The 9,930-nt window shown below is 30.6% G+C and overlaps 1 long non-coding RNA gene across 1 annotated transcript; it reads left to right on the top strand.

The window, feature by feature from the left end:
- The first annotated feature begins 729 nt into the window (after positions 1-729).
- On the top strand, positions 730-9,676 carry LOC118203054 (uncharacterized). Its single transcript, XR_004760502.2, has 3 exons — positions 730-1,003; positions 1,204-1,294; positions 9,130-9,676. It is a non-coding gene; the product is annotated as an uncharacterized LOC118203054 (long non-coding RNA).
- Positions 9,677-9,930: the final 254 nt, after the last annotated feature.

Genomic DNA, 9,930 nt, shown 5'->3' on the forward strand with positions numbered 1-9,930 from the left:
CTGTAAGGAATGCATTGTTAGCTCTTTCATTTCTCTTTTAAGTAATGATTCAGTTTTTAAATGTTACCAAATTCGTAAGTGTTATGATTAGAAAACAGTAAAAACTTTTACATAAATTAAGAAAATTTAAAAAAAAAAAAAAAATCTGAAAGTTTTCAGACTTTATTTACATTACGTTTTTCTTGACGTTTTGTGGGTTACCTTTATTTATTAAAAATCATGTTCTTGCACTTAAATCATAAAATTCAGTTCAACAGCAATATCGCAAAATAATTTTAAAATGAGTGTATCTTTAGAATTTCCGATACACAGTCTCGCGAGCTGGAGGAAAAAAAAAAAAAAATGTTTTTTTCGTACAGTGTTAACATTGCTCGCTTTGAAATCGTTGAGTTTGTTAATCAAAAATTCCTTAAATTTTTACAAAATATGAAATCGGTAATAAAACAAATTCTAAATTCGGGCTTCCAGATGTCCATATTCGGGTGGAAATGTACGTTATTCAAAATTGGATGGCTCTAGGTACCGTTGTTTTATCACAGTGCGAGAAACATACATACATTTATGCCGATTCTCTATTATTTAATTTTTTAAATATAATACAGGGCTGTAATATTTGGCGGCAACAGTTTGGAAAGTGAACCGACATTTATCGTGAACCAACGCAAAATGCCAAAACGAAATTAATAGCTCTTCTGGGCTAACGCCCTTTGGGCTAAAAACATACCCTACAGTTAACTATCAGGTTAAGCTGTAGTTTTGTTGAATAAAAAGATTGTTAATTAAATACTCTGGGTTTGGCAAGAAGTGGCAAAATGTGCGGTGAACTGGAGAAAACCGAACATTGGTGGGCAATTTGATGCGTATGTATAACTTGAAGAATAGGGAGAAAAGCCATAAAAAGGTTGTTCTAGCCTTGTACGTGTTCTCAGATTAGACTCTCTTTGAGGTACGACTCTGATAGTTCAGACTTTGCCATATTTCTGAAGAAAGTGAGGCAACAAAGGTAAAATTATTTGTGCAGGAATAATAATTGCTAAGTACAGAAATAATAATTGCTGCAACAGTAATAGATAATTGTTGCATGTTGTGTGGTTTTAAATTCTGTTGAAATATTTCTAATTCCTGAAAAATTAATGACCTGGGTCTTCCATCAAGGAAGTAAATTTCTTTACACGTTCTTAATGTCGCTCATTACATTTTCAGTTTCACTAAACTTGAAATGATGTGGTTAATAGCATTCATAGTCGGATTACCTGTTTGGACATTCCGTGTGGTAACAAGGACTTGGACACAAGTAAGAACCAATTTTCCCCCATTTACTTGAAATCTGTGTTTTTTGCATGTGTATCATGTCGTTGTTTAACCGTAGCTAATGGGCCGAGTTTCTTTGAAAGATAAATTTTTAAAGTTAATCAATTTAATAGTTTTTTTAAGTTAATTTTAAAATTGCAAAGTTGAGGTGTTTTTTAATCTTCGAAATTCGAAATTTTTACTTTTAATAGACCTGAAAAGTTATAATGAGAAGAGCGCACTGTTAACAGTTAGCTGAAGACACCTTGCCTGAAAAACACTAATTTTGGGGGGGGGGGAGATGCATATATATACACTTCCTGTTGGCAAATTTTAAAATGTTAGCGCATACAATGCTAACAGTTTTTATCTCTAACATAATTAATTGAATTTTATCTAATGAAAGTCATTTTAAGTGCTTGAATTGATAAATTCATTGTACAAAACTTAACTATGCTGTATTTTCTGCATTTCATATAAGGGTGTTAAACTTTATATTGTGTGAAAAACTTGCATGAAAGTATCCCCTTAAAGCAAATGCTGGTTACTCTTCAGTCAGAAGTACAAGTTTGCCAATTTCTGCTGGAATATTTACTTGGTGACAATTAATAAAGACAATAATCAATAGAGTATAACTTGTTTCAATGTTGAATGAAGAATCTTTTGGCTAACAATACCCAAAGCAGTCTCTGTTTCCTCGGTTGAAGGTGATTCCTTAAATGATACCCCGCAATAATCTACGAATGTCCAATTAGTTTGCCTACTAAGAAAATGACGTTTTAGAGAGCTCTAAGCTAAGAAAACAGAAGGTACTATTCCGTTTTGAGGACCGTAAAAACATTGCAGTGAAAATGTATGCGCAAAAGCGCCAAATCTAGCGTACGCGCAGATTTCAGATTGCGTAAGTTTATGTAAGTTTATATAGTTCTGTATTTCTTAAGACGCCATTGAAATACTAGTTTAATTTTTAAATCCTTTTTTGATATCCTATGGATTTAACAATTTGGGAATTGCCCGTGACGAAAAGTCTGCAATAGAATTTTGAGTCAAGTGCAGAATCACCCACTGCTTGACGCGTTTTTAAGAATCGCACATACTCGGTATCCATGTGCACATCGACCTATTTTCACTTTAAAAAAAATCCTAGAATTGCACACAAATGGCACTGCGCACATCCTTGACTTTATCTATATACACACCGAGCTATTTTCACTTAAAAAGTAAAAGAAAATTGACAAAAATCCAATTGTTTTTACCCTTCTAAAAAGCGGCAAACAAATAAGTGGACGATTCTGCACTTTACCGAGAATTTTTTCATAGAAAAGGCATCATTCATTATAGAAAATTACGTTTGAACAACCAACGAGATGAAATTATGCTTTAGCGATAACTCGGTAGCGAAATAGAGATGCAAGAATAGAGATTCAGTTATGTTTAGTAATTTTTATATAAATTATAAAAATGATCTGAAATAGTTATTTACTCTTGTGCTTCCATTCAGTTATATTCAGACTTTTTATATAAATTATAATAATAAAAAAAGTATTATACGAAATTAACATTTCATCTAAATTAAAACATCAATCTTAAATAGTTATTTACTATTATAGTTCCTTTCTTGCGTTAGGGTTGCCGCAATTATTTTTGGCAGCACTGGCATCAACAATAGTTTGGCGATTTTTTACGGCCCTCAAAACCGAATAGTACCAAATGGTGGTGTGGTGTGGTGTATTTAATTATGGCAAAGCACACTAGGGCTATCTGCCTAAGGGGAGGGATGCCTTCGTGGAGAACTTTCTAAGGGAAACTGGCTCGTATACACGTTACACATGGGGAAAACCACGAATACACCCATGCTGCCAGCCCGTTCGCGGGATTCGAACCTCGGACCGAACTACCAGTGTTCAGCGACTTTACCGCTAGGCCGCTGGTGGGCAGTACCAAATGGAATTTTAAAATTTAGTTTAATATTAAAAAATTGAATTTTTTAATTATAATAAGAAATAATATAAACGTTATTAAGTTTGCGAATTTCGGTCGTAATATTTACTTGGGGACAATTAATAAAGACAATAATCTATAGTATATGATAACTTGTTTTAATATTGAATGAAGAATCTTGTCGCTAACAATCGCCAAAGCAGTCTGTGTCTTCTCGGTTGAAGCTCAACCGCAGATATCCCTTAAAGGATACCCCTTAATAATTTACAAATTAAAATTTTATCTCGGATAATTTGTGACATCTCTAGCTGGCTGAAAGTAAAAACAATGATATTTAAGTATCTAATTAGTTAGTCTAGTAAGAAAAGGATATTTTAGAGAGTACTAAGCTAAAAAAAATTTTTAATTTAGTTTAATATTAAAAGGAAAATTGAATTTTTTAATTATAATTAGATATAAAATTACCGTAATTCATACCGACCAGAATGTGCTTCTTACCTTTTCGTCGGTGTTTAATAAAAAAGTGGTTAATATAGATCGTTTGCTGGTAATTGCCATTCCGGGAAATCGTAATGTTTCCGTCAATATTTGAAAGAATGTAAATTCATAAATACGATGAAAATTAATGATTAGGAATTTTACTAGAATAATATATTATACCCATCAAACTTAATTATCTTTAGCAGTATTCAACGTTCAGTATTCAAGCACTGAAGCAGAATTCTCGCTGACTTTTGAATCAGGCTTAGGCAAAAACTTGTGCGAAAGTTTTTGTTTTTCTTCCAATGGGGGGCCCTCAGCCGACTTCGAGTTGGCCACAATTAAGGCCAGAAATTGTGGTCACTTTATTATGGAGACACCTAACAGGTGAGCCACCTTTGGTTCCTATGAAGGGACGGACAGTTACAACCGTGCCTTCTCCGGGATTCGAACCCGAGCACTTTGGTATCGCAGTCGACTTTCCTGACCACTATACAAGTATTTATTAAACTATGGGTCGCAAATCGGAATTTCAATTCGATAGTTGAATTTAAAGAAACTGCATTCATAAGACTTTTTCGTTAATTGACATTAATGAGATTAGACTTATTAAGACATTACATTAACATATATTAATGAGATTAATTACTTGTTAGCTTTACAAATTCTTTTTCATTTTATATATCTAGCGATTCAAACGTAACACTTGAGTTCTCACGAAAATCTTCTTCTTCTTGAATTTTGGATAGGAGTTAGAACTCAAATTTCTCGTTATTTCTGAAATGGCATTAAATGTTCTCTCATTCAGCACCACACATTTTTATAAAACTAGTTTTTCAGCTTTAACGCTATTTGAAACTAAATGTCTTTCAATAGTGAAATATGTTGAAGATGCTTTATGTCCAGCAGTCTCAAATATCGCACCAACATTTAATTTGTTATGTAGCAGAAAACGAGCACATCTATCTCATTAGTTCTTCAATTTTTGCTTGCTTCAAATAAATCCTAAAATACTTCTTTTTATATGTATATTGTTTACCAAAGAAGTAAATTATTTACGGGATTTTTATATCTTTATTTTATATTTAATATCTCGGGTCGCGAAAAAAGTCTGACAAAAAGAGGTCGCGATTGAAAAAAAGTTTAAGAAAACCCTGCACTATAGTGTCTGAGTGCCTGCGCGAAAGTATAGTCATTAAAAGATATGATTCGGCATAGCCATTGTAAAATTACGAAGTTTATTCAAAGCATAACTGTTGTAAAAATGTTTTATAAGGTAGGCAGAGATAGAGATTTTGGTAATTTATTAGTTTAAAATACGTATGAATTTTCCTTAAATGTATTCTATCAAATTTTGAAAATCGTTGCAAGAACGTGTATTACAAATACTGCTTTACTAGGATTTTTTCTCAGATTGTGTATAAAACCGAATTGTTAAAAAATTGCTCATATCTTAACAATTTTCTATTTGGGCTCAAATTTGCAATTTTTCTTTGAAAGGGTATTAATGAAAATTGAAACAACTAACAACTTCAACTTTCATTTCGAGATTAAATAACTGCCGAACCTGTTTTAAGAAAAATTTTCTCGCACACTTAATTTCCGATTTAAACCATCATCTGAATAATTTTGCTCTTCTACTGGGGCGATTCACGAAATTCAAATTGCGTTCTTCATGTCTCGAAAGCGCGACTTAGGATATATATTAGATTTATATATAGCACTATTTTAACATAGGTATTTTGACACAAAATCGGACTTTTTCTGAAATAACATACCAAAGTTTTTACATATTTCGATTTTACGACTCAAATTATGCCAGAATACCAAGTTTTGTAAAAATCGTACGAGTAGTTTTTAAAATATTAGCTCTCAAAATTTTAGCTCCTCAATGTTAATTGAATTTGGCAAATATTTATTTATATCTCTTTTTTTATTAAACTTTTTTTATTTTTTCTCTCACATTTCGAAATTTAGGTTCATTCCAAATAAAATTTACCCATTTTTTGTGTTTTATTTTTTAAATTTCTATTTTTAAATAATTTTTATAAATTTTTCGAAAAAATTTTGAATTATAACCTATAAAATTTTTACCATCATCTTAAAGTAGGTATATTTTTAAGAATATCTGCAAAAAATTAGACTTTTTTATTCAAAATTTTCTAAGATATACACAAATTTACATATTTTCGCGGTTTGAAATTTGGCATCGTTTTTTGAGCGATAATAACGCCAAATGTGATCTATGGATTTTTGTCACACTGTATTGCACAGCTATTTTTAACCTTAAATTTCAAGTAAAATTTTACGGAGAATTAATTATATGACATTTTTTCCCACAATAATGCGTAATAAATATTTATTAATACTATATGAAAAGCTATTTTTTAAATAAATTTTTTAATATTTTTTTTTAATTTCTCTCTCTCTCTCTCTCTCTTTTTTTTTTTTTTTTTTTTTGTTTTTGTTTAAATAAGAGTAAATTTTAATAAGAGTAAATTTTTACCTTCGCCGTTTTATCGTCTGCTACTTTACTTCGCTTAAATCGAATAGTCTAAAACTGAGAATTTTCGTTTGATGTTTATTTGAATTTTATGACATTAACTGCACTATTTATTTCTAAATAAACTGATGCTTTTGAAGTGGCTGAAAGAGCGGCTGGTACTATCATCCATATTTTTAAAGCACACTATATTTTTATAGAAACATAAGATTTAGAATAATCATTTTTATAAAAGTCAAATTATGATATAAACATACAACCCTCTAGAGACTGAATTAATGGAAGTTCAATGGTTATGTAGAAATGATCTGCAGCTACTTAATCGCTGGATAAGTCAGCAGATTCTGTGGACAAGTAAGAATAATTATATAAACGACACCCAACATTCTGAATTCAATTAACAACGAGGATACGATGTTTATTAAATGAATTCAAGAAGTTTTAAAACATAAAAAATCAACTCATTTTTTATCCTAAAATGTATTTTTGTGCGTAGCGTATTTTCATTATTCTAATTTAAAATTCTAATAATTCTTAAAATTCTAATTTAATTGTCAAGAACTGATTCCTAATCATCAGTAATATAATAAGTAATTATTACGGTTATTAATATATCCTTCTTATAAAGTAATTGCAAATATTTCAAAAAAACTTTCTGTCTGAATGCAAATATTTTTCTGTGCAAATATTTTTAATTTTATATTAATCAAGATTGCACATGATATTATTTATTTGCACTTCAATTCTTAACGTCAGTTCTAGTAGAAGTTACAAATCAATTATATTTAATTAAGGATTGGATTGGATTGGATTGGATTATTTAATTATGGCAAAGCACACGAGGGCTATCTTCCTAAAGGGAGGGACACCTTCGTGGAGGACTTTCTAAGGAAAACTGGCTCGTATACACGTTACACATCGGGAAAACCACGAAAACACCCATGCAACCAGCCCGTTCGCGGGATTCGAACCTCGGACCGAACTACCAGTGATCAGCGTCATTACCGCTCGGCCGTTTGTGGGCCTTAATGAAATGGAAGGCGATAACTTTATTTAAAATGATTGTCAGAAATACCAAAATGTTTTGAAAAGTTGGATACTTTTTAATATGCTTTCAGAATGCTTAAAGAAAAAGAGAAGAAAAATAAATTTTTTCGTAAAATTTAGTATTTGTATTTTTTTTTTAATTTAAAACTTTTCAATCTTATTATATTTGATTCTTGCGATTTCAAAAATAAAATATTTGACTAAAATATGAATAACATTTTAAGAAACCAAATGTAGGATAAAATTGTGTAAAGCAATGGGCACAATGATAAAACTGTTTAAAGCAGTGTATGCAAGTCATCCTAAGTTAAAATGTCGGTTATACATCTCTCTTATTTATATATATCTTTTCTGAACGGAACATTGAAAGGCGTGTAAAACTGCGCTTTACTGTATTTTCTCTTTTAATATAGTATGCAGTTTCCATACGCATCGTAGTCTGGGTTGCAAAGTATTCTTCCGAAAGAAACGCAGTTCAAATAAATAAAATCAAATTCTGGAAAATTGATATTAATAAATATATTTAAAATGTTAATGTCATAAAATTCATTTAAAATGCTCAGTTCGAAGGAATAAATAGAAAATTTTAAATCAATTATCTGAAGAGACAATGCAACACAAACAGTTAAAATAAAAGTATAAAAATTTAAAAAGTACCTAAAATAATAACTATGACGAAAAATATATATAAAGAAAACTATTTGAAAAAAAAATAAACGCTGCACCTTTATTTACGCAGTTCGAATAGGTAAATAGAAATTTTTAAAACAGTTATTCGAAAAAAAAAAAAAAAAAAAAAAAAAAAAAAAAAAGTGCAACTTTAAACGAGCAACAACTAAAATGAAATTCGAAAAAGAAAAAATTACTTAAAATAATAAGTTATAATTAAAAATATAATATAAAGAATATTATTTTGAAAAAAAAAACGATGGTGACTTTTTTTCCTCTCACGGGAAAGGAAACTAGGTTGCCATATATTAAGAAGTTCGCCAAGTGAAGTATTCTTGGCGCAAACTGACAAAAAATTGCCAACATAAATCTGTGAATTTCTCCGTAAATTTCGCTCCAAATTTTACAAAATTTCATATTTAGGCGTAATTTGAGTCGTAGAATCGAAATAAGTAAAAAAATTGGTATGTTATTTCAGAAAAAGTCCGATTTTGTGTCAAAATACCTATGTCAGAAATTTGCTATATATAAATCTAATATATATACTAAGTCGCGCTTTCGAGACATGAAGAAGGCAATTTGAATTTTGTCAATCGGCCCAGTAGATAGGAAGATATAGGACTGTCGCATTTTTTTTTTTTTTTTAGCAGTGTACATTTTTCTAATTTACACCTCTTTAACTAGCTACTTTCCAACTGGTTAAAACTTCTAAATATAAACTTCGCCCACCAACAGCCAAGCGGTAAAAGCCGCTAGATACTGGTAGTTCGGTCCGGGGTTCGAGCCCCTGCGAACGGTCTGGTTTCATGGGCGTTTTCGTGGTTTTGTGTAACGTGGATACGAGTCAGTTTCCCTTAAAATGACATCCACAGGGCATCTTTCCTTTTTCGTGTAGTGTCTAAGAGCAGACACGTAATAAGTTAAAAAAAAAAAAAAAAAAAAAAAAAAAATCAACTTGGTCCTGAATTCAATTCTTAAGGTTGACTTAAAAGATATCTTGTTTCCAGCTTAATAAACATTAGTTTAGAGAAGTCCTGTTCTTCAATTTTATTCTTAATAATTTAAAACTACCACCCACCCCAAATTTCTTTTCAAAAACTGTGAATTTTTCAGCATTTAATTTTTTTAATTAAAATTTTTTTTTTATTTTTTTAATGTGCTCAAATATTATAGCTTTACAATATCAAATTTGTTTTCAGCTTTCATCTTGGATTATTGAACACTTCCAGCCATTTTCCTGTGCGGACTGCCCCTTCGTGCAGCTAAGAAGGTTAACAAGGCAGCAATACCAGAAGATGCGAGACATTCAGATTCGCCAGAGAATCACAGCACAGGCAACAATTGGTAGAATAAGACTGATAGCGTCACATTTCTGTACAAGTTCCAAAATCAGCTTTGCGGATGTTTTCAGATTCCATTATATAATTTTCAAGGCTACGAAAGAAGTGTTATACTTAATATTTCTTAGTGCCTGGTTAGAGGAATTCCGCATTATATACACTTTCTTGCGCAGACTTACATAGATTGCTTATAAACTTAATAATATTACAATCACCTAAATTTCACTTTTATCGAATTTTGAGAAAAATGGATACAAATTAGATGTGCATTAAAATTTCTAATTAGTTGAATCTTCTCAGCAACATTTTAAATCTTGAATGCTAATTTCTAGTTCATAATTAATCTTATATTTTTACTTCTTTATTATTCATTTTATTTATTCATGCATTTCTAATAAAAATAGTTCAAAAACTGGTCTCTTCATTCTAAGACGAAAGGTGAACTGATATAGCAGTATACTGTTTATCTTCGGACTCAGCAGAAAAGACAGAAATTCTACTGCTAAGCAATGCTTTATGGAGCTAAAATCAATAACTGAGTAAGATTATTCGAACTTGTACAAAATATCTCCTCTCCAGTATGTTGGTATCTAATCCGAGTTAGGAAAATTTGGGAGCTTCCTTAAAGAACTTTGTTTCATTTAAAGATTTTTTTCCAGT

This window comes from Stegodyphus dumicola, chromosome 1, assembly GCF_044657685.1.
Source record: "Stegodyphus dumicola isolate Sdum_Otavi_A_Nest chromosome 1, ASM4465768v1".
Taxonomy (NCBI): Eukaryota; Metazoa; Arthropoda; class Arachnida; order Araneae; family Eresidae; genus Stegodyphus; species Stegodyphus dumicola.